The sequence below is a fragment of the Notechis scutatus genome, chromosome 2 (genome assembly GCF_049901735.1).
Source record: "Notechis scutatus isolate UNSWTSFEM ecotype Mainland chromosome 2, rNotScu1.2, whole genome shotgun sequence".
NCBI classification, from domain to species: Eukaryota; Metazoa; Chordata; class Lepidosauria; order Squamata; family Elapidae; genus Notechis; species Notechis scutatus.
This window is the reverse complement of record NC_142010.1, coordinates 160,500,430-160,524,381: the sequence shown is the minus strand read 5'-3', so window position 1 is coordinate 160,524,381 and position 23,952 is coordinate 160,500,430. Positions and strand designations below refer to the sequence as shown.

Sequence of the window (23,952 nt, the reverse complement as noted above, 5' to 3'; positions counted from 1 at the left end):
TAGTTGAATGTGCCAACAACAAAATCACACAAAAATTATCAATGGAAATCAAATTTAGCAACCCATGGAGGTCTGGATTAAAGTGGAAAAAAACACTACAGGCTGATCCAACTTTGATGTAATGTCCTTAAAGCAAGTCAAAATGAGGCTCAGTAGTGTGTGTGGCCTCCACGTGCCTGTATGACCTCCCTACAACGCCTGGGCATGCTCCTGATGAGGTGGTGGATGGTCTCCTGAGGGATCTCCTCCCACACTTGGACTAAAGCATCTCCCAACTCCTGGACAGTCTGTGGTGCAACATGGCATTGGTGGATGGAGGGAGACATGATGTCCCAGATGTGCTCAATTGGATTCAGGCCTGGGGAATAGGCGGGCCAGTCCATAGCATCAATGCCTTTGTCTTGCAAGAACTGGTGACACACTCCAGCCACATGATGTCTAGCATTGTCTTGCATTAGGAGGAACCCAGGGCCAACTGCACCAGCATGTGGTCTCACAAGGGGTCTGAGGATCTCATCTCGGTACCTAATGGCAGTCAAGCTACCTCTGGCGAGCACATGGAGGGCTGTGCGGCCCCCTAAAGAAATGCCACCCCACACCATTACTGACCCACTGCCAAACTGGTCATGCTGGAGGATATTGCAGGCAGCAGAACGTTCTCCACAGCGTCTCCAGACCCTGTCACGTCTGTCACGTGCTCAGTGTGAACCTGCTTTCATCTGTGAAGAGCACAGGGCACCAGTGGCGAATTTGCCAGTCTTGGTGTTCTCTGGCAAATGCCAAACATCCTGCATGGTGTTGGGCTGTAAGCACAACCCCCACCTGTGGAAGTTGGGCCCTCATACCATCCTCATGGAGTCTGTTTCTGACCGTTTGAGCAGCCACATGCACATTTGTGGCCCGCTGGAGGTCATTTTGCAGAGCTCTGGCAGTGCTCCTGTTCCTCCTTGCACAAAGGCGGAGGTAGCAGTCCTGATACTGGGTTGTTGCCTTCCTACGGCCTCCTCCACGTCTCCTGATGTACTGGCCTGTCTCCTGGTAGTGCCTCCATGCTCTGGACACTACGCTGACAGACACAGCAAACCTTGCCACAGCTCACATTGATGTGCCATCCTGGATGAGCTGCACTATCTGAGCCACTTGTGTGGGTTGTAGACTCTGTCTCATGCTACCGCCAGCATTCAAAAGTGAAAGCACCGCCAGCATTCAAAAGTGACCAAACCATCAGCCAGAAAGCAGAAAGGTTCTGTGGTCACCACCTGCAGAACCACTCCTTTATTGGAGATGTCTTGCTAACTGCCTATCCTTTCCACCTGTTGCCTATTCCATTTGCACAACAGCATGTGAAATTGATTGTCAACCAGTGTTGCTACCTAAGTGCACAGTTTGATTTCACAGAAGTGTGATTGACTTGGAGTTACATTGTGTTGTTTAAGTGTTCCCTTTATTTTTTTGAGCAGTGTATAATGATTGTCTTGATATTGGAGGGTGAATTTTGGGATGTTCTGATGATGGCTTAGACCATTGTTGGTAATTTCTGTATCCCTCATGTTACAGTTTTCAGTTGAATGGATTTTTGTTTGTTTAATGCCTTGTCAATAACGATGTTTTGGGGTGGGAATTTGCAACACTTAAGGAACCACTGTGTAGTGCATACTACTTTTTCTGAATGTTCTAACAATTCACACTTTCTTACTGTTCTTTGCAAAACTTTTCAGGAGCCAAAAAAGTCAAACAATCCAGAGAAAAAGTTCCCTTCTCCCCTTTCTGGTGACAAGAGAGAGAGAGAGAGAGAGAGAGCGCTTGTGAAAATCCTTGAGAATGTTCCTCCCTAAACTTCCCCCCCCCCCTGTGGTAAAACAATAAACGCAGCAGCCCGGTGGCATCCAATACCCAATCCCTTGGCAGGTAACTTTCAGCTCTTGATCATCCCATATTATCTAAAACTGCTTTCCTTTTTTCTTTTCCCCAGTCATAATATAATTATTGCTATAAAATAATGAGTTTTAGGAAGCAAATGGTATTTCTTTTTTTGTTCTTCATTTTTTATATATTTAGCATAATTAGACTTTAAAACTTATTGCGATCCATGTGTTCAAGTAGGATCACAGCAAGAGAAAATTTAAGAAGTGTGCAATGACAGAAAGAAGGGATGGGATGGTATGTAACTTCATAGATTCTGCCATCTTGATCTTCCCATGTACCCTTCCCCCAATATACGTTCTTGGCTTAAGTTTTACAGGGCTTTGATGCTTTCCAGGGGCACAGTCAGCACAAAACTAATCGGCATCAATTAACAGGTACGAAAAATAGGAGTAAAAAGTTTATATAATTTTCTATTTCTTATAGCAGGGCTTGGGTGGAGGGCATTGCGTACTTGCGAAAATTCAGATGGGGATTTTATTTCAGGAATTTTCCATACGGGTTGCTCAGTATGCTGCTATTGATTGCTAATGAACAGTCTGAATAACTTTTTAATATTTTACTTTTGGTTTAATATCCAAATAGCTGCATAAACATATGACAGCAGTGACACAACCAGCAGTAGAAATAATGGCTAATATGAAAGAACAAAATATTTCAGATGAACACTCCCCCAAATGATTTTGCATGTGAGCATAACACATGTCATATTACAAGAGAAATGTTTTCTTTGTCAGGTTTAATCTTACAGATATATGCTTTGAAATTTAAAAGTGCCAAGATATTTTGCTAAAATAGATTAACAAAGATTATAGATTATTTTTTAATGTGGAAGATTTAAGCAGATACTGTTATACTACTATTTCTATAACTTCTATTTTTCACAAGTATTTAATCTCTCCCAGACATAGCTAACTTTTTTTCAAATTTATTTGGGGGGAAAATGGCTACTCTGCAAAACTCTTATAAAATTGTCTTCCCTGTTATTTTTGATACACAGGCATTGCATAAAGGGAAAATACTAGATTAAAATTGTCTCTTGAACACACTTTTTTTCCTCTTGCTATTTTTTAGGATTTTTGACACAATGTGATTCCTGCAACTCTTGTGACTTAAGCTTAAACAAGAGAAAGGATAGTACTGCAAATTGTTCCTTATAATTGTCAACACCCATGCAAATTAGCAGTTGCTGGAATTGGGTGGAGAAGATGAAAAATGATATTAAAACAATAGGAACCTGTGTGCTGTTCATCAAAATTAAATGTTCACTTTGCTTGCACTAAAAGGGCAATCCAATAAGGCAGACTGTCCAGAGTTCCAGTTTTCAGGAAATGCTGTTTTACTTTTTAATGTTTTATGTGAATTAAGTTTATGAGAATTTGTTTAGAAATACACTTGGAAAAAGAAATAAGATACTATGAAAGAGGAAACTAATAACTAGGTATGCTTAATGCAACAAAATATTTTGTGTTGAAATGTGATGGTAACGTAACAGAAGCATCTGGTGGCATTTGTATTTTTAATCTGCCATGTAGTAGCTCCATCTGTAACAATACCTACAAAGTTTATTATCTTGGTCTTCTGTCCAATATTTTTCTGAAGGAGATGGGAGTATGGGAGGAAAAGTTGTAGTGAGCTTCATGCCTTTAAAGGATCCCCATTGTGTGATTTTTCTGTGAACTGAACAAGAACTTCTTCTATATGCCCTTGTGCTGCAACAGAATAATAAAACTGGTAGGTGGCAGCAGAAGAAGAAGATTATACAGATGGCACCCGAGAACAGAGAATGCTGCCATCTGGGGAGAGATGGATTTCAAAATATTAGCTGATGTAATGTGCAAAGATGAGAGACAGCTTCCTTGACTTGTTACTCTGCATGGTGAGTCTGACCCTTGATGAGTTCTTATTCACCATAACGGATATGTTAAATCCATATTTCTGTTTAATCTGGAATGCTGACTAAGGGAGCTGACAAATTTAGGTATTTCTCTTGATTTCATTATCACTTCCTTAAAAACAAGTGGAAGTCCATTATTCTCAACTTTTTTCCTTTAACAACTACATCCTGATGTTAACTATACAAAGTGATGTTGTAGTTGAATTATCACTTTCTTCTATCCTGCATTGATTATATCCATGCAGATAGAGATGAAGCAAGCTGTCACTAAGGATGGGAAATATGTTCACAGTCTGAATAGAATGGGAAATGAAGCAATTTCTTAGGAACACTTATCTCCATAAGACTATTTGCCCAGAGGTAATATATGTGTAAACCAGAAAATCAGAAATAGAACTCATTAAGAAGAAAATTTCAGCATCTAAATAAATATCAAACAAAAATGTGTTCTCTAAAAAGATCAAAATTAATTTTCTTTGGCTCTAATACTTTATTTCTGGCCTTTAAAAATCATACTTTGAATCTCCCAATTTTTGAAGCTTATTAGAAATTAGTTGTAGCACTGCAAAATTGTGAATCAGAAAATTTATTTTAGTTGTTAATAGCATAAGAGGAATATCATGCTTAATCTCAGAATTGTGTATTATGCACAGTGTAAATCAGATGTCAAACTCAAGGCCTGGGGACTGGATTTGGCCCGCAGGGTGCTTAGATCTGGCCTACAGGGCTGCCCTGGAAGCAGTGAAGGACTGGCCCGCAGTGCCTCTGCCAGTGAAAACAGAGCTCACGAGGGCTGCATGTGACCCTCCCAAGCTCCGTTTCAGGAGGCCATCCCAGCTGAAAAAGGAGCTCAAAAGGGCTGTGCATACCCCCCCCCCAGTTCCGTTTTCACCAGCTGAGGGTGGTAAAAGGCCATTGCAGCCAAAAATGGAGTTCGGGAGCCTGTTTTCACTGGCAGAGTGCTTGGGCCTCCACAGGTGCCCCGACATAAGTGATGTCATGCTGGCCATGCACACACTGGTCCCCAAAGGTCAAACACAACCAATGAAACTAAGTTTGACACCCCTGGTATAAATCATTCAATATCTCGTAGTTTGAAGAACTTTCTGTGACAATAACAATTTCCTCACAGGTGAATTACTATGATAATTGTAGGAATCATTAAAATCTAAATATTTCTGTTTGTAGGAAAGATGTCCTAGGACCTAGGAGAAGCAATTTATTGTGGTGCTATATATATAAATATGGTATACAGTTTGACAAAGTATCTCAGGGATTTTATTATATGCAAAAGAGGAATGTAAAGGAAAGGGGAAGGAAGGGAGGGTAGGAGAGAAAGGAAAGAAAGAGAAAGAAAGAAAGAAAGAAAGAAAGAAAGAAAGAAAGAAAGAAAGAAAGAAAGAAAGAAAGAAAGAAAGAAAGAAAGAAAGATTCACAAAGGAATATAACAGATTTGTATTGTATTAAATGCTACATTAGTAGCATTTAAGTAGAAGTTTCCTGTTCTTTAAATGTCTCTTCAATATCTTCATAAAAGATTTAGATGAGAAAATAGAAGGGGAATTGATCAAATTTTCAGACAATACTAAACTGGCAGGAATAGCCAATACTGTAGAAGATAGGATCCAGAAGGATCTCAACAGACTTGAACACTAGGCCCTATCTAATGAAATGAAATTCAATGATGAGAAAAGTAAGGTTTTATAATTTGGCAAGAAAAAACAAATGTACAGGTACAGATTAGGTGAAACTTGGCTCAGTAACAGTAACTGCAAGAGGGATCTTAGAGTCCCAGTGGACAATCACTTAACTATGAGCCAGAAGTATGCAATCCTAGGCTGCATTAACAGAGGAATAGAATCAAGATTACGTGAAGTGTTAGTACTGCTTTATAAGGCCTCGATAAGACCATTCTTGGAATATTGCATCCAGTTTTGGTTATCACAATATAAAAAGATGTTGAGGCTTTGGAAAGAATGCAGAGATGAGCAATGTTTGAGGCTAAAACATATGGAGAATGGGGTCTGTGACAACTTCCCATGGCCAACTCGCTATGGGACAATTTGCTGCAGAAGAGTTAGACTAATAGCGAAGAAATAGTGGAATAGAATCATTAGAGAAAAGGATGCCAAAAGGAAGGACAAAATGAAATGTGAGTGAGAAAAATTAAAATAATTTTTAAGTTATTTTAAATAATTGAATTGGTGAGTTGTTCCACAATGAATTGGCTGTGGCAAGTTGGCTATAGCGAGTTGTTCCATTCCGTGAAAAACGGTTGCAGAAATTGGGTGTGTCTGGTTTAGTGAAAAGAAGGGACATTATAGCAGTGTTCCAATATTTGAGATGCTGCTACAAAGAAGAGGGGATTTTCCATAGCACCAAAAAGCAAGACAAGAAGCAATGGTTGGAAACTAACCAAGGAGAGAAGCAATCTAGAACTAAGGAGAAATTTCCTGACAGTGAGAACAATCAACCAGTGGTATGGCTTGCCTTCAGGAGTTGTGGGTGCTCCATTACTGGAGACTTTTAAAAGGAGACTGGACAGCCATTTGTCTGAAATGGTATAGAGTTTTCTGCTTGAACAGGGACTTGGACTAAAAGGTCTCCAGGTCCCTTCCAATTTTGACTGGACCCTAAATAATTGTACAACTGAAATCATACACACAACCTTCTACAATGCTATTACAAATCTAGGTCTTGAACAACTAGTAACCAACAACACTAGACTGAACAACTGCCTCGATCTCATCTTCTGCAATAGTTTGAATTTAATTTACCGAATACAAACCAAAGAACCCTTTTCCAGTAGTGACCACAATATGATTGACTTTTGCCTCAACATACGTCCACACAAAAATCACCACAATGATGTCATCCCTAGTTGTAACTTCAAAAAAGGCAACTATGATCTTATAGATAACGATCTCTCATCCCTCGATTGGCAATCTCTATTCACTGGATGCAATACTGTTGAAGACCATTACAACATATTTTTACTTGAAGTCAAAAGAGTCATCAAACTATATGTTCCAACAACAACTCCAAAAACAAAACAAAAAAGCAGATTACCCATATCAATAAGGAAACTTCAATCCAAAAAGAGATCACTCTGGCGGAAAAACAAATCTGGTCACGTTGCTAATTTCAAAAACCGATACAAAAATTTATGCCACCAGATAAAGACCGAATGCACCAATTACCACATTAAACAAGAGGAAAACCTTCTAAGCACCAATTCCACCCGTGCTTTTTACAATTTTGTAAACAACAAACTAAAAGACTCAAGGTCCATCCCTCCCTTGATAGGACCTGATGGTAAAGACTGCAGCGACGACACCATTAAAGCCAACATCTTTAACACATTCTTCGGCTCAGTGTTTGTAAACAGTAATGGATCATGCCCAATGTTTCCTAGCCGTACCACAGATAACAATAATGATCTAATACATATCGATTTTACAGTAGACAACGTTGAAAAAGCACTACGCAACCTAAAACCATCTCTATCTATTGGACCGGATGGAATATGTGCCTACTTCTTAAGAAAACTATCCACTGCCATAGCCAAACCTCTAAGCATAATCTTTGAAAAATCTTTCAGAACCAGCTCCTTGCCCAACCTATGGTTACAAGCCACAGTCATCCCCATCTTCAAAAAGGGAGACCCAAGCCTAGTTGAAAATTACAGACCAATCTCCTTATGCTGCGTCACCTGTAAAGTCATGGAATCAATTATTAACCAATCCATCATCCTCCATTTAGAGACAAACAACCTACTCTCCAATAAACAATTTGGTTTCAGAAAAAAACTATCCTGTAATCTGCAACTCTTACACTGCAAAAACATATGGACTACACAACTCGACCAGGGCAAAGCAATAGACGCAATCTACATAGACTTCTGCAAAGCCTTTGATTCAGTGGTACACGACAAACTACTCCTAAAAATAAAATCTTATGGTATCTCTGGACAACTGAATAACTGGATAGAAGCATTCCTGTCAAACAGACAACAAATGGTCAAAATTGGGAGCGTCCTATCAAATCCAGTACCTGTCAATAGTGGTGTTCCCCAAGGCAGTGTTCTAGGACCAACTCTCTTCATAATCTACATAAACGACCTTTGTGATCATATCAAGAGCAATTGCGTTCTCTTCGCTGATGATGTAAAGCTGTTCAATACCACAGACAATACTACTACCCTACAAAAAGATCTAGACTATGTATCTGAATGGTCTAACATATGGCAACTTCAAATCTCAACAAATAAATGCTCTGTCTTACATATTGGTAAAAAAAATCAGAAAATAAAATACAAGCTGAATAGTCAAGATCTTGTTGATGACCCAAGCTCTGTAAAGGACCTGGGAATACTCACCTCTAATGATCTAAGTGCTAGAGCCCACTGCAACTACATAGCCAAAAAGGCATTAAGAGTTGTTAACCTAATCCTACGTTGCTTTTTCTCTGGTAATATCTCACTACTAACCAGAGCATACAAAACATTTGCTAGACCAATACTCGAATACAGTTCATCAGTCTGGAATCCTTATCACGTATGTGATATTAACACAATTGAGAAAGTCCAGAAGTATTTCACAAGAAGAGTTCTCCACTCTTCTACCCATTGTAGAATACCTTATGCCACCAGACTCGAAATTCTAAAACTAGAAAACCTCGAATTACGCCGTCTTCGGTCCGACTTAAGCATGGTATATAAAATCATACATTGCAATGTCCTACCTGTCAATGAATACTTCAGCTTTAACCATAACAACACAAGAGCACACAACAGATACAAACTCAAAGTAAACCGCACCAAACTTGATTGCAGGAAATACGACTTCAGCAATAGAGTGGTCAATGTCTGGAATACTCTACCCGACTCTGTAGTCTCTTCCCCAAACCCCAAAAACTTTAACCTTAGACTGTCTACTATTGACCTCACCCCTTTCCTAAGAGGTCTGTAGGGGGCGTGCATAAGCGCACCAACGTGCCTACCGTCCCTGTCCTATTGTTTCTCTTATTCTTTTATTTTTCTTATATGTACCCATTTCATATATTCACAACTATGTATACACTTGTACTTATTATCTTGTAAACAATTGACAAATCAAATAAATAAATAAATAAATAAATAAAAATAAATAAATTTTGTTATTCTGTTATTCTGTCAATGTTCGATGCATATCTGATTTGTATTTGTCTAGAATTCCTGCTGTATCTCTGAACGTGTGATATGATTTATAATTCTAACACTAGTCTGCTTCATTTTAAGGAAAAAGTTATATAAAAATTGTAAATATTCTTATAAGAGATAAACTTCATGTAATCATTTTACATTATTGCCCCTAGCCAAACCTATTTAAAAAGCAAGGAAAGCCTGAAGTAGCAAATAAAGAAATGCAGTGGATAAGTATATAGCAGAAGATTAGCTAATTGAGATTCTATTTGTAATTCAATTCCCTGACTTTCTTAAGTTTGTATACTTAGATATACACAGGATTCTTTTCAATTTGGGCCCAAGTCTATCGAATTAGAATTAGAATTATGTTTAAAGATAATTTTATATTGAGCAAGTGTGGTATTTTCAAATATTTGTCATTCTCTTTTGCTCTGTGAAAAATCCCATTTTCTCTTTTCTACTTTTTATAAAATACACCCCAAAATATACAGTGTTTCTTTGAGAATAAAGGCAAATAGATGAGGCTAATTGGCTAATGATAAATAAAGCACTACAGCTTGTGATGGAATAGCAAAACAACTGTTAAAATCTAAGTGAAAGAAAATAACATAATAGGTTCAATCAGACATAAACTAGAGCTACAGCATCAAGTCCATTCAGAACTTTTTTGCAAATTGGGTGATTGTTTCAGCAGTCTCATTTCCCACCTTTTCAGGTATCATATTTTAAATATATAGTTAATCTTTATAAAAGCATATTTAAATTAGTGTAATTGCTCCATGAGAGCAATTTCATGGGAAAGAGTCATCTAATGAGGAAGCAAGGGTTGACCATCTTGCCTTCCATGCTACAGTTTGCTCCTTGCAAATGCTCACATGACAAAAAGGGTTTGAAAATGTTTCATTGGTACTTTATCCTCTTCCCTCAGACATATCAAAAATTAACAGGAAGAATGACAGCATATGCCAGCTGTCTCCACTTCTTCTCCACTGATATGTAGCACTGGACAACACTACTATGAAGAAATGTGGCCCTGAAAAGAGATGATTTCCCAGTTACACTCTGATAGGTCTCAGGGTGATCATAATGAATCCATAATTGTCAATTGGAAGCAGGCCTTTTTGGTCACAATGCCTACCCTCAAGAATATTGTACCCACAAGATGAGATTCCAAAACACTGAAGATCTAGATGTGCTCCAGAAGGTTAAATGGACCATGAGATGTTATCATTGAATGTTTATTAGAATTATTGTAGAATCCATTGTAGGCTTTTATTGATATTGTTTTTGTATTGTTTGTGGTATGTTGTTAATCATCCAGAGTCACATCTGCAAGATGGGCAGACCTAGAAATCAATATATATTAAATTAATGTTTAATATTCTAATATTAATATTAAAATAATATTTAATATTTCCCCCATGTCCTATATTAGAACTTACATTCAAGTCAAATGTTGCAAGTTTGTCTGAAGTGTTTGAATTCCTCAGGTGTCAATTCTCTATCCTGACCATGTTGATTGGGTGTCAGAAGAAATATTTCCTGCTATTTTAAGTGTTTAATTTTACCTCATCTAGTTAACATTTTGCCAAAACACAACTTTCTTGATCTGGGAGACATAAGTACCTCAGTAAGAGTGGAGGCATTTGTAGTTCCTTGAAGGAGGCAGCAGATAGACGCTTGTCTATAGATCAAACATTTCTGGGGAGAAAATAGCTGAGAAGACTGGCAGTGGAAATGGCAATTTAGATCAGAATTATGTAGATTCTAGTAATGTTACAGGTGAGGACAAAAGCTCAATTAAAATAAAGTGCTTTGGGGCAAATTTAAGCTAACCAGAAAGATAGCATTCAGCCTGTGCAAATTTGGGTAGCACTTTAAAATGAATTAGATTAACATAATGATTAAAAACAGAACATTTTTGATATTTCAAATAGTAACAAAATCTGTGATTCTGATTCAGTTTCTGAAATTCATCTTACACTTCCTATAATTACAAGCATCTGCATCTTTTGTAGTAGTGGAAATGTGCTTTCTAGCTTCAAACACATGGAAAGCTTAAATCACAGAACTGCAAGGAAAATAACAATGTTGGGCTGAGAACTGGACCTAAGATTGTGGTAGTTAATTGTCCCGGAGTAGTTCGTTTCAGTTTGTTTTCTAATTCTATTGTGGTATCAAAAATTAACTTTTTACTGGGAATATTCTTTTTAAGGCATTAAAAATATCTACATGAGGGAATAGTTGGAATCTGTAAACAAGTAGTTCTCGATTTACAACAGTTCATTTAATGACTATTCCTTTGAATAATACAACAGCATTAAAAATGACATGACTGTTTTTCACACTGTAGCATCCCCATGCTCATGTGATCAGAATTCAGATGTTTGGTAACTAGTTCATACTTATGACTGTTGCTGTGTCCCAAAGTCATGTGATCATCTTTTGCAGCCTTTTGACAAGCAAAATCAATGGGGAAGCCAGATTCACTTAACAACTGTATTACTAACTTATCAACTACAGAAATTCACTTAACAATTGTGGCAAGAAGGGTTGTAAAATGGAGCAAAGCTCACTTAACAAATGTCTCACAATTACAGAAATTTTGGCCTCAATTGTGGTCATAAGGTGAAAACTACCTGTATATATTAGAAAGAATGACAGCATATCTTAGCCCCTTTGAAAAAGAAATAAAAATATTCTCCCTTTTTTTAAGGCTCCTGAACACAGCTCCTTCTTAGACATTCTCAACAGAGGGCAGGACTATCTGTATTTTTAATGCCAAACTACGCAAGCCTATATCCTTAGCTCTCTAGAAGTTGGGAATTGTCTGATCTGCCCACTCAAGATCCAGTTGTGGAACAACAAGACAGATATACTGAACTGGTGTATTATTATGGTCTGATTTTGAGGATGGATTTGTCCAAAACTAAATCTAATCATGCTCTTTCGGCTCTGTAATATGGCATTGATGCAAATACTTGAAAGATTTATTGAAGCTTGTTTCCTATAGTGCCTGATTTGCATCATAGTAAGCAGAAGAATGATTAGGAATCAAAAAGTGGGTGAATACAAAACATGTCATATTTGTACCACCAATTCTGCCTTATACAAGCAGGAATCTATTTTGAATTACCAAATTCATTTTGGAATGAGCCTCATCTGGATCCAAGAAATATGTTTGGTTTTCATAAGCAACTTAAAGGAAGATTTGTGGTAATTTATAATACAATTTGTTTATTTTTATATAGCCCTTTGGCCACAAAGGAACCAATGTATAATTACTTAAAACATAGTTGCTTTTGCAGCATTTTAAAAAGTAAATTCTGAAATCCAGGTGTATCCTTTTTTCTGTCTAAAAGCAAAGAAGAAGAAGCTTCATAATAAGCGTCCCAGGTGGAGTATGTGGCAGAAGATATGTAAAATGAACAGTTACCTTGATGTTTCCCAATATAGATTTTCCCCTGCAGGTCTGTAGAAAAGGAAGTGGGAGAAGATAAGCATCAGATCACCGCAGAAAACAACTTCCCGACCTTGCTATGCAGCTTTTCGAGGAGGACACAGGTCTATCAAATTTATAGCTCTGTTGTAAAGTAATGTACTCACCTCTGGATTACTTTGCAAGCAAAAATAGTGTATATCATTCCATATCTTTATTTTAAAGGGAAGAATGAATAAAGATACCCAAGAACATTTCACCTTTTGACTCATCTTTATATTTGAAATTATATTTAAAACAGGAATAGGAAATGGAATCGAATGGAATACTGTATTTGGCCAAATGTGATTTGACACACAAGGAATTTATCTCTGGTGCAGAAGCTCTCAGTATACATGTAAAGCAACAGAATAATAATATGATACCAATAAGTTTTGGTACTAGAGAAGATGAGAAGGATAATAATATTACAGCCATAATATTACAGCCATACAACATGGATGAATATACTTAGACATATGACTACTATGAGGATTAGATGTTCAGAACAGTGATGGTACGAGAAAAAAAATGTCCCTGTGTCTAGTGGCTTTGGCATGTTTTGGCAATTTCACGATTTTCCAAGGGAAGGAGTTGAAACAGTTTATGTCCAGGATGTGAGAAATCTGTAGTTATTTTCTCAGCCCTTCTGACCCTACAGATTATGGAAGGCAGGCTGGTTGCAATTGTTTTTTCTGTAGTCCTGACTATCCATTGGACTCTGTGCCTGTCCTGTTTATTTGCTGTACCAAACCAGACAGTTAAGTGCAAGTAACAGACTCAGTAATTCCTCTGTAGAACTGTATCAACAGCTCCTGGGACAATCTGAACTTCCTAAGTTGACACAGGAAGAACATGCTTTGCTGTGTCTTTTTAATGATGGTTCTAATGTTAGGTGCCCATTTTAAATCCTGGAAGATTATAGAAAGCAGAAACGTGAAGGATTCTACTGGTGATACTGTGTTGTCAAATATAGTAAGAGGTGGTAGAATAATAGGGCTCCTCCTAAAATCCACTCTCATCTCTAAATTTTTAAGCAAGTTCAGCTCCAGGTTATTCCTGCTGCACCCCAGGGCTAGTTGTTCAACCTTCCGTCTATATGCAGACTCATCACTGTCTCAAATGAGACCAATGATTGTTCTATCTCCAAAGTACTTTGACAGAAGGATGCAGTCATTGGGGCAGGGGGGGGGGGAGAAGAGCATGGAGAGAGAGAGAGAACACACAGCCCTGAGGGGTGCCTGTACTAATTGTCCAGGTGCTCAGTGTGATTTTTCCTAGATTCACCTGTTGCTTTCTATCTGTATATAAATACGTAAAGTGAGTGTCACAGATATGAATACTTGATGGTATTCTCGACATATATAATATAGGTAGATATTTCTCATTGCTCTTCTGTTAAGTTTTTCTATCACATTTGCTCTCTCTTTCCTATGGTATTAGATCCATGTTTTCTGTCCATCAAGTTTCTTTTATTAGTTTTTTTAAAAACCTACAGAGAATCTCAGTGGCTAATAGGTATTTGGCTAGCCACTAGAGGATCACCCAGATATATTGTGTATATTTTATTCAGATCCATTGTTGAAGAAAGGTGGTTTATCAGTATAATTAAATAAATGATCAAAAATTTTCTTTTTTTTATCATCCTGTCTCTTTATTTTCATACCCTTCTTGAGCTTTTTTCTAAGTTCCTATCTAATTTTTTGCTGTTCCTTTCTCTTGAAGTGAGCTCACTTCTCATCCCAAGAGCATACACCCTTTTCTTTCCTCACACTCTACTTTCTGACAAAATATTAAAAAGTGATTTAATCTTTTATCAAAAGTAATTATACATGATAGAGTAGACAGATATATTTTCTAACTCCAGATACTAAACAGAAGAGCGAAAACTGCTGATAAAATGGAGTGTTTTTTAAATCTGCATTGTATTACTTCAAACAGGTTTCTTAATTCAGCTATGCTTACAGAAATTATCTCAGTTCCAGAAATAATGCCGAAGGGTTTATTTGCTGACATGCTTCCTTTGCATCTTAAATTTCAATGCATTGCAATCATATTTTCCTTAATCTACATAGCAAGATAATTTCATGTGTAATAAATGTATTCATTCACATGTAATAAATTCTTGAAATGTTAGATTCCTGATCATATCAACAATTTGGAAGTAAGTTATTTAAAGAAATGAGAATTTTTGGTGGATTCATTTTTATCCTTTTCATTCCAAGGAAAGTCTTCAAGAAAAGATTTCACATAGAAGCATTAACCCCACACATGGGCAGCAGAATTTACAGTAGCACTGTGCTGAGTGTATTTTGATACTACTGTGTTTCTCCGAAAATAAGACTGGGTCTTATTTAGAGCTCCAAAATAAACACAGCTTCCCAGGGCAGACACACTTTTTGCCCAGACGGAGAAATGACGGAGATTCGAAACTTTGTCTACTTGCAAATGGGATGCTTTGAAACAGAGCTAAGCATGTTGGAATCACCTCCCTTCCTCCATGCCTCTTGCTCTGCCACACACTTTTCGCCCACTTTTCACCCCCCAAAAAAATCAGGCTAGGGTTTATTTTGGGGGTGGGTCTTATTTTTCAGGAAACATGGTATTAAAGAGATGAGCATATTTGCCATGTGCTTCTCTCAGAATTCTATTTTGTTTCAGTTGCCAATTTCTGAGAAAGACTATGGGAATGTCAGGAAAACATAATATAAATTTGTTTTGAAATCACTTATGCACATTTTTCTTTTCTATTAAATATTTTTACAGGAGTCTTTGATGCTATAGGTCAGCAGGCCAGAGACTGCAATTTTTGTACTACGGCCCAGGTAATGCAGGACTAGGAGGCAGTGGCAGCAGCATGCTCTTACAATCAGTTTTTGCTCATAATCTCTATTGTGCCTCCCCCAAATATTAAAGAATCAGCTTCAAGTCTAATTGAATCTGTTGTCCATCATTAAAGCAGCCAACTACTTAGGTGGTTTTAGTGATGCTTATATTTTCATTTCCGTTTATGTTTTCCCTTAGTTATCTATTATATTGTCCTGACCATTTCTCTTTCTGACTTATTTCTATAGGCTTTATGAAGAATCAAGCATCATTCCTTCCTCCCCTTTTAAGAATTGTCATTTGTTTCTTCAGTTTTAAAAAGAATGAATTGCGATGGCACAATGTCCAGAGCTGGAAAATGACAGCAGTATTAATGTATAGATAAAATGGAAGTTATTCAATAAAAAGTTAATTTTTAATTTGTGTGTGCAGTGTTTCTGCTGTGAGCTTTACAATGCAACTAATGAACAGAACTGATAACAAGATCTTATGAAACAACAATGTCAGTGTTAACCTTGATCTTCTGTTTGCCTAATATTATTTAGAATGTCAACGCTTTGGTGGAAAGACTGTTTAAATCTATTGTTATTTAATTTATATTGTGACATGTTAACAATTATATATCCTCTTTAAAATATATATATATAATTGTTCAGATCAGTGAATTGGCTGACAGGTGAAACACACACTTCTGTGTGTTTGTGTTACTATGCATGTAATTGTAAGGCCCAGACCCTTTCCCCTTCAGACAATAAGAATGAACTTTCAAAAACTGCATATTTCAAAAAGAATTCTTTATTGAAAAGGAAAAAGATCCACATGATGTTCAAAGCAGTGTCTAATATGCCTCTAGGCATGTAGCTTAGATAAAGGGAGTTAGAACCTCTCCCCTTAGTCCGGTGTGAATTTCGTCAATACAAATAAATAACATGTTAATTCCCCCATCCCCTTTTTTCTGGGAACATAATTGAGAAGAGCTTCCTAGGAAGTTTCTTTCAGAGATGGAATGTTTATGGCCTCTTCTCTTGCTATTTCTCCAAGAGGTGACAAGTTTCCAGGCATCTGGGCTCCAGTCCCCAGTTGTATATCATGTGCAAGTTATACAGATTCAATACAAGAATTAAGATATTCAGGTTACATCAAAAAGGATTACTTGTATCAAACCCCTTCTTCCATTGAAGAATGGCAGATACACGGATCTGACATTGCCCTCAAAAAATTGAGAAATCCACCTGGAAGACATAAAACGTGTTACATTTACAACTTAGGATGGTTTGTGAAGGTATTTCAGGTGGAACTTCTGTAGTAATGTGGGGGCTTTTACATGTTTGGCTACCCACTCATTTTGTGAGGAAGGAAGGTATTTCCAAGCTACTATTGTCAGGCATGATATTTTCCGATTAAAATCGAATTCCGATTTTTGGAATCGCCCGAACACCGTCGAGGCGGCCGGCGGCGGCGCGCAGTGCGGGTGGTGCAAAGCGGCGGTGCGCCGCGGCGGCGCGAGCGGCGGGCGGTGCGAGGGGCAGGTGGGCGGGCACGCTCACGCGGCGGTCGGGGCAAGCGGCGGGCGGTGCGAGCGGCGGGCGGTGCGAGCGGCGGGTGGGTGGGCACGCGCGCGGCGGGCGGTGCGAGCGGGCGGGCGGGCGGTGCGAGCGGGGCGGGCGGGCGGGTGGTGCGAGGGGCGGGCGGTGCGAGCGGCGGGCGGTGCGAGGGGCGGGCGAGCGGCGAGCGTGTCGCGACGGTCGGTGCGAGGGGCGGGCGGGAGCGCGTGGCCGGCGGGCGGGCGATTTCTTGGCGCGCGGTGGGGGGGTCTCTTTTGGCCGGCCCCGATTTTTTTTTCTGAGGGGAATATCATGCCTGTATTGTGTAGATTCACGATGAGTGTGAGTCAAGGATATCGTTCATTTCAAAATGTTTTTCTCCATTTACCATAATGGGAGTTGGAGATGTGGGAAGGGGAGGGGGTCTTAAGTTTTTTTTTTAAAACAAGTTTTTAAGTTTTCCACATTTTAAAAACATCTCTTTTTGGTAAACAGCATGATTACAGGTTCATCTTTACATACAAATATGACCATAGTTATTATATATTCAATTTTTATAGTCAACTTCTTATCTTAACAATGCTTTTATACATTTTCTACTTTATTATATTATTCCAGGTGCTTGCCTTACTTAGTTCACAAGTATGACTCATATCTTCATAGTTATTACACTTTTAACTGCCATATTTGCATATTTCATCACATATTCTTATTACATTCATTCATAAATTCTAATTTAATACAATCATTCTAAAAAAATAGTTTCCCCCTTAAATTACCTATTTTAAGTGTGCCACCTCTAAAGTTTACATATTCATTAATTATCTCCCCTTTTAATCCCAGTAAACATTTAACTTTTATTACCTAAAAAATGAAATTAATACTTCTTTTAAAACTACATAGCAAATATAAATCAGATTCTGCATGGTTAATTTCTTAATTTCATAAGAATTATTTACAATTTCAAACAAAAGAAAATATATTAATCTATTCATTTAATCCTAAACTCTGATATTAATTCCATTCCAACTCTCCTATATCATTTCAATTATTTCAATATATTTAGTAAATATATTCCATTAATTATTCCATTCATCTCTATACATATAAGAAAAGAGCTTACATTCCAACACCAAAGAGTATCACTTCTATTTTCCATCTTAATAATCTATATGTCCCTATTTCCTACAATATTCATAACTTTATATTTAAGCTACCCCTCATCACCTTGCAGAATCCTCTTTTTAAATATTTATCAGCCATTGTCTTTATGCCTTCTAGATAGACAATTTCATTTTTTTACAATTCCCATATTTCTTTGTTTTCAAATCCTGTTTTTAATCCCTTCTTTTCCCTTTCATTTTCCCCTATATTCTGCCACTCCAGTTTTTATCCCCCTCCCTCTTTATAGCTTCCTTCCACCTTTCAATTTTCTGCTGTTTCTGTTTACCTTTTATAATTTTGCAAATATTCCCTTTTTTATTTAACTTCTTACATCTCATATTTTTATTTCCCACTCTTCTCCTTTTCAGAGTTCTTTGTTCCCAATGATAGTTAAAAATGGCCTCTTCTGTAGTCAGCTCCACCTCATCTTCTGTCTTTTGTTGTTCATATTCTAAGATCGCGTTTTCCAAAAACTTTAAAGCATAGCTCAACAATTCACCTCACTCTTGTAATATTTCTTTCATGTTTCTTGAGTTCCATTTTTAATTCCAGAAGAGATATTGCCATTTTACATGTTTCTGTGTAATAATTTAATCCAAATAGTGTCTATGAGGTTAGTTTCCAACAATCAGCTTTTGTTTTATTCTTCTCAAATTTTTAGTTCATAACTAGTCCAATACCAAGTCCAGCCAAAATCAACAATTAATCCCAGGGCAGAATCTTCCTGCTTCTTTCTTTGTTTCAAAGTTTTATTACCTAAAAAAATGAAATTAATACTCCTTTTGAAACTACATAGCATATATAAATTAGATTCTGCATGGTTTTTAAATTTCGTTAAATTCCCCCCCCAAAAGGACATATTAATCTACTCACTCAAACAGTAAAATAATCCTAAACCCTAAAGTTAATTACATTTCAGCTCTCCTCCTATATCATTTCATTTATTTCCGTATATTTAATACACATATTCCATTAATTATTCCATTCATATTTAAACCAAAAAAAAGCCAACATTCCAATCTTAAAAATATTTCAATATATCTAATATACTTATTCCATTATTTGTTACAATTATCTCTCTAAATAAAGAAGTGCATTAGATTCCATTATCCAAAAAATAACAATTCTGTTTTTCCATCTTGTCAGTCTATATGTCCCTATTTCATAACTATAAATTTATTTATATTACCCCTCAATACCTTGCAGAATCCCCTTTCTATATAATAATCACCCATTATCTCTGAGTCCAATTAAGCATTTCCCCATTTTTTTACAATTCCCATATTTCTTTGTTCCCAAATCCTGTTTCTTGTCCCTTCTTTCCCCATCTTTTCTCCTTTATTCTTTCACTCCAGTTTTTATCCCCCTCTCTATTTATAGCTTCCTTACGCCCTTTGAATTTCTGCTCTTTTTCCCTTTTTTAATTTTTTGGATATTCCCCTTTTTATTTAATTTCTTAAATCTCCTGGGTTTATTTCCAACTCTTTTCTTCTTTCTTTCCAGAGTTCTTTGTTCTCGATGGTCACTAAAGATGGCCCTTCTATGATTTGCTCCACCTCCTCTTCTGCCTTTTGTCTTTGTTGTTCATATTCTGCAATTAACATACTCGTAAACCCCGCACCGCGAATGGCTAAAGCGCGCGGCGACCGGATTGGTCGAGCGAGCCGCACGGATTGGCCCGTTAAGAATCTCCTGCGATTGGAGGAACCAAGCGCGGGAGATTCGAAGCGGTGCCATTGGCTGCGGCCGCCGCGGCTTGGAAATAAAAAGCCGCCATTTCTCCTTCTAAGCTTAAGCTGTAACCGGAGCACAATAAAGAGCTGAAACCAGTCACTGACTCCGAGCTTCCTTCCTGCGCCGGACACGACAGATTCACCTCGTTCTTGTAGTATTTCTTTCATTTTTCTGAGTTCCATTTTTAACGCCAGAAGAGAAATCACCATTTTACAACTTTCTGATTCTCAATTTAATCCAAATAGTATCTTTAAAGTTTATTTCCAACAGTCAATTTTTCTTCCTGTCAATTTTTAAGCCTCCGCTAATCCAGTGCCAAATCCATGTCAGAATCAGCAATTAATCCAAAGGCAGAATCTTCCTACTTCTTTCTTTGTTACAATGTTTCAATTTTTAAAAGTTCTTGCTTTATTGTATCAATTTCCATGCAATTTCAAGAAACAGTTTTTGTAAAAGAAAAACAAGTTGAGTTTAACTGAGATGGAACTCTTTATTATGCTAAATCTTTTCTTTTTTCTTTATTATTCAGAGCTTTATAAACCACAATTTTCCAACGAGAAAAATATCAAATCTTTAAATTAAATTTCCTCTTTAACAGTCTGTAATTCAGCTTTATTAGTGCCAATATAAAATCAAAATATATTTATCCAAGTTGATTATATAATTCCTTCTCCAGCTTCTACCTTTCAAGGTTTCAAAGCCCTGACTCTGTCAAAAGCAATTCACCTTTTTTTTTCTCTTTCTCTTTGCCGCTTAAATCCTTTCTTAAAAATTTGAAATGTTAATCCTGGGGGTATCTTCCATTTGATTATATCATCCTGTTCCTCCTGCTGTTTGCTTCTTTCTCTCCTGCGCAATCTTATTCGAGTCTAATCTCCTTCAGGGTGGCCATTTTAGACCACCGCTTCAGACATCTTCAGGAGGGAACTTTTGCCAAGCCAGGGAGGGGGTTTGCGACCCCCTCTACCTGGCTGACGGTCTCCCCTTCCTCCACCACCCCTATAAGGCGGCTTCTGCCCCAGATCTAGCCGCTCGGGGCTCTCAGATGAAGCACAGACCAAAGCCACAGACAATTGCAGTCAGTGGTCCATCTTCAGGGAAGTCCAAAACCAGAACCGGAGTCTTAAGTTTTGAAGTGATCTCTGGTTTGAGTAGGCTGCAGTGAAACACTGGGTGAATCTGTCTTATAAGTGTCTTGGGGAGTAAGAGCTCTACAGTAACAGGGTTGATAATTCTGCAGATGGAAAATGGGCCAATGAATTTTGGTCCCAGTTTCTTAGGGGGTTGCAATGATTTTAGGAACTTTGTAGATAAATATACGCGGTCCCCAGCTTTGAACAGTTTAGGATTGTTATGATATGTACAGAATAATCCTTTAGTAACAAGGATATGCACATGGAAACATTTATGAGAGTAGTTATGAATAATTATTCAGCCACACTCAGATACACTAAATTGAGTTAAAGTTTACTTTAAGAAATAGCACAGTCCAATAAACAGTCAAGGTCATATACATTTTACAGTCCAAAAAATATCAAATTACAAAGTCATCTTACAGGTTGCCTTTGCCATTTACAGTAAAAAAAGATATCAAAGTATAAGCACAGCAGCAACAGAATGTCAGAGAGACAGAATGTCAGAGAGAGCAAGCTATGATCTCTAGCTCCCTCTTATGGCAATTCACAACACAACCAACCAATTGGAATATTACAGTGATTTTGTCTTAAAGCTACAAACATACATTGTTGGTTTATATATTGCCAACCCAACTAATTGGTGGACAGATTCCTAACATTCTCGCCTTTGGGTAGGTCAATATATAATACATTACATCTTGAAACCATAATTCTCACCACACTCTTTATGCTTAATTGCACCTTGAGCTTTCATGAAATGATCTGCAATATTATGTTCAGTCATGCAGTATTCTAACTGAATTAGTTTATTTTGAACACACTGTCTAACATTCAAATATCTCAAATCAGAATGTTTAGACCTTGTTTTAACAGCTAAATTAGTAGCCATACTAATTGCAGATTGATTGTCTTAATAAACAATAAATGGATCACGTACAGTAATTCCAATATCCTTCAACAATTGTTTATAATATATCAATTCTGTACACATTAATTATATATATGAGAATAGTGGATAAATTAATATGTTGTTGCCTAATAGACTTCCATTCTGTTACAGCATTACCACTATACCTGATGTTGACTTACAAGTCATATCAGTAACAAAACTTGCAGCAGCATATGCAGTTAACACAAATTCATTACTTGGTTCTAAATATAATGAATAATGGATTGTGTGTTTTAAAAACCTAAGTATTCACTTAGCTCAGGGGTGGGCAAACTACGGCCCGGGGGCCACATCCGGCCCGTTGGTCTGTCCAATGCGGCCCGCCCCTGAAAAAAAATCACTGCCATTGGTCTGTCCAATCCGGCCCGCCCCTGAAAAAAAATCGCTGGGTGTGGCGTATTGCCCTGTGCCGCGTGGCCCCCAAAGCTGCAAAACAGTGCGGAGCGATCTAGGGGTAGGAAAGAAAAGAAATTTGCAAAGGCCTCGGCTGGGAGTTCGAAATCACCTTCGAGTGCGACCTCTCCGAAGGTGAGTCCCCGCCGATCCCCCTTTTTTTCCGGGCTTCCAGGCTTAAACTTTGCAAAGGCAAAGCTTGCAGGCTGGAGCGTCTTCCCGCCGAGGAGCGGGAAGGGTTCCACCCGGTGGGCGGGGGCGGGCTGCTTGGAGCCACCTAAAGCTAGGCCGCTGCTGGTGGAGCCTTGCCCTGCCTTGGTGCCCCGTTTCCCGGCTTGGCGGTCCTGCTCGGGCGGCACTTTAAAAGCCTGCTCCCAGCACCCGAGCAACTTCCCAGCAACTTTCGGCTTCGTTTTAACTCGCGGGCGCCAGGCATGATATTCCGCTCTGAAAAAAAATCGGGGCCGGCCAAAAGAGACCCCCTGCCGCGTGCCCGGGGAGTGCCCGCTGCTTTCCCTCGCTGGGGCCGGGCGGCGGCGTGTTGCACGGAGGCTGGTCTGTGGCTGGCCCAGCTCCTTTTCCTGCCGCTCAGCGGCCTCCGCTCGCACCGCCCGGGCTCCGCTCAGGTATCCGGCTGGGGCTGTCAGGAGTTGCTACCGCCGGTGCAGCTCCATGCGGCTCCAGTCCGCATTACCTCGGGAAGGGAAAGGCAAAACCAGGAGCCGCTGCTGCCGTTGCAAAGCGCCGCCGCGGCTCTTCCTTTTTGCCTTTCCCTTCCTGAGGCAACGCGGGACTGGAGCCGCGCGGAGCCGCGCCAGCAACTCCTGACTCGGGGCCTCCGAGGGGAGGGGAAGGAGGAGAAGAAGGGGTGGGGGAAAGGAGGGGCGATTCCCAAAAATCGGAATTCGATTTTAATCGGAAGAATATCATGCCTGGGGTGCTCGCGCCTGGCCCCGAGCCGCGCGGGCGGAGGGGAAGCCCGGCGGGCGGGCGTGCAGGCTGCTTGGAGGAGGTTCCGGGCTTCCTCTCCGCCAGGCGCGAGCACCCGCGAGTTAAAAGGAAGCCGAAAGTTGCTGGGAAGTTGCTCGGGTTTCCGGGGCTTCCAGGGCTTTGCAAAGGCAAAGTTTGCAGACTGGAGCATCTTCCCGCCAAGGAGCGGGAAGGGTTCCGCCCGGTAGGCGGGCGGGCTGCTTAAACTTTGCTTGGGCGGCACTTTAAAAGCCTGCTCCCAGCACCCGAGCAACTTCCCAGCAACTTTTAACTCGCGGGCGCTCACGCCTCGCCCCGAGCCGCACAGCAGCCCGCTCCAAGCAGCCCGCCCCGCCCGCCGGGCGGAACCCTTCCCGCTCCTCGGCGGGAAGACGCTCCCGCCTGCAAACTTGCCTTTGCAAAGCCCTGGAAGCCCGAAACCCGAGCAACTTCCCAGCAACTTTCGGCTTCCTTTTAACTCGCGGGCGCTCGCGCCTGGCCCCAAGCCGCGTGGCGGAGGGAAGCCCGGCGGGCGGACTGCTTGGAGGAGGCTCCGGGCTTCCCTCCGCCAGGCATGAGCGCCTGCGAGTTAAAGGAAGCGAAAGTTGCTGGGAAGTTGCTTGGGTTTCTCGGGCTTCAGGCTTAAACTTTGCAAAGGCAAAGTTTGCAGGCTGGAGCGCCTTCCCACCGAGGAGCAGGAAGGTTCCGCCCGGCGGGCGGGCGGGCTGCTTAAACTTTGCTCGGGCGGCACTTT

General features: G+C 39.4%; 1 protein-coding gene and 1 long non-coding RNA gene across 7 annotated transcripts in view; one reads left to right on the top strand and one right to left on the bottom strand.

The window, feature by feature from the left end:
- The window catches only part of RIMKLB (ribosomal modification protein rimK like family member B), an 88,713-nt gene extending 72,985 nt beyond the window's left edge, over window positions 1-15,728 (top strand). Inside the window, exons 8-12 of one of the 6 annotated variants that reach the window (XR_015747907.1) lie at window positions 1,719-1,908; window positions 2,235-2,300; window positions 3,645-3,802; window positions 9,934-15,308; window positions 15,558-15,728. The gene's annotated coding sequence lies outside the window, so the exon portion shown is untranslated. Of the gene's footprint in view, window positions 1-1,718; window positions 1,909-2,234; window positions 3,803-9,933; window positions 15,309-15,557 lie in introns of all 6 variants that reach the window. The other 5 variants (XR_015747909.1, XR_015747908.1, XR_015747910.1 and 2 more) reach the window with 5 other exon arrangements.
- A 358-nt stretch (window positions 15,729-16,086) lies between these two features.
- On the bottom strand, window positions 16,087-20,047 carry LOC148132366 (uncharacterized). The gene is made up of 3 exons (XR_015747916.1): window positions 19,894-20,047; window positions 18,304-18,773; window positions 16,087-16,541 (listed from the first exon to the last, which is right to left on the bottom strand). It is a non-coding gene; the product is annotated as an uncharacterized LOC148132366 (long non-coding RNA).
- Between the last annotated feature and the right edge of the window lie 3,905 nt (window positions 20,048-23,952).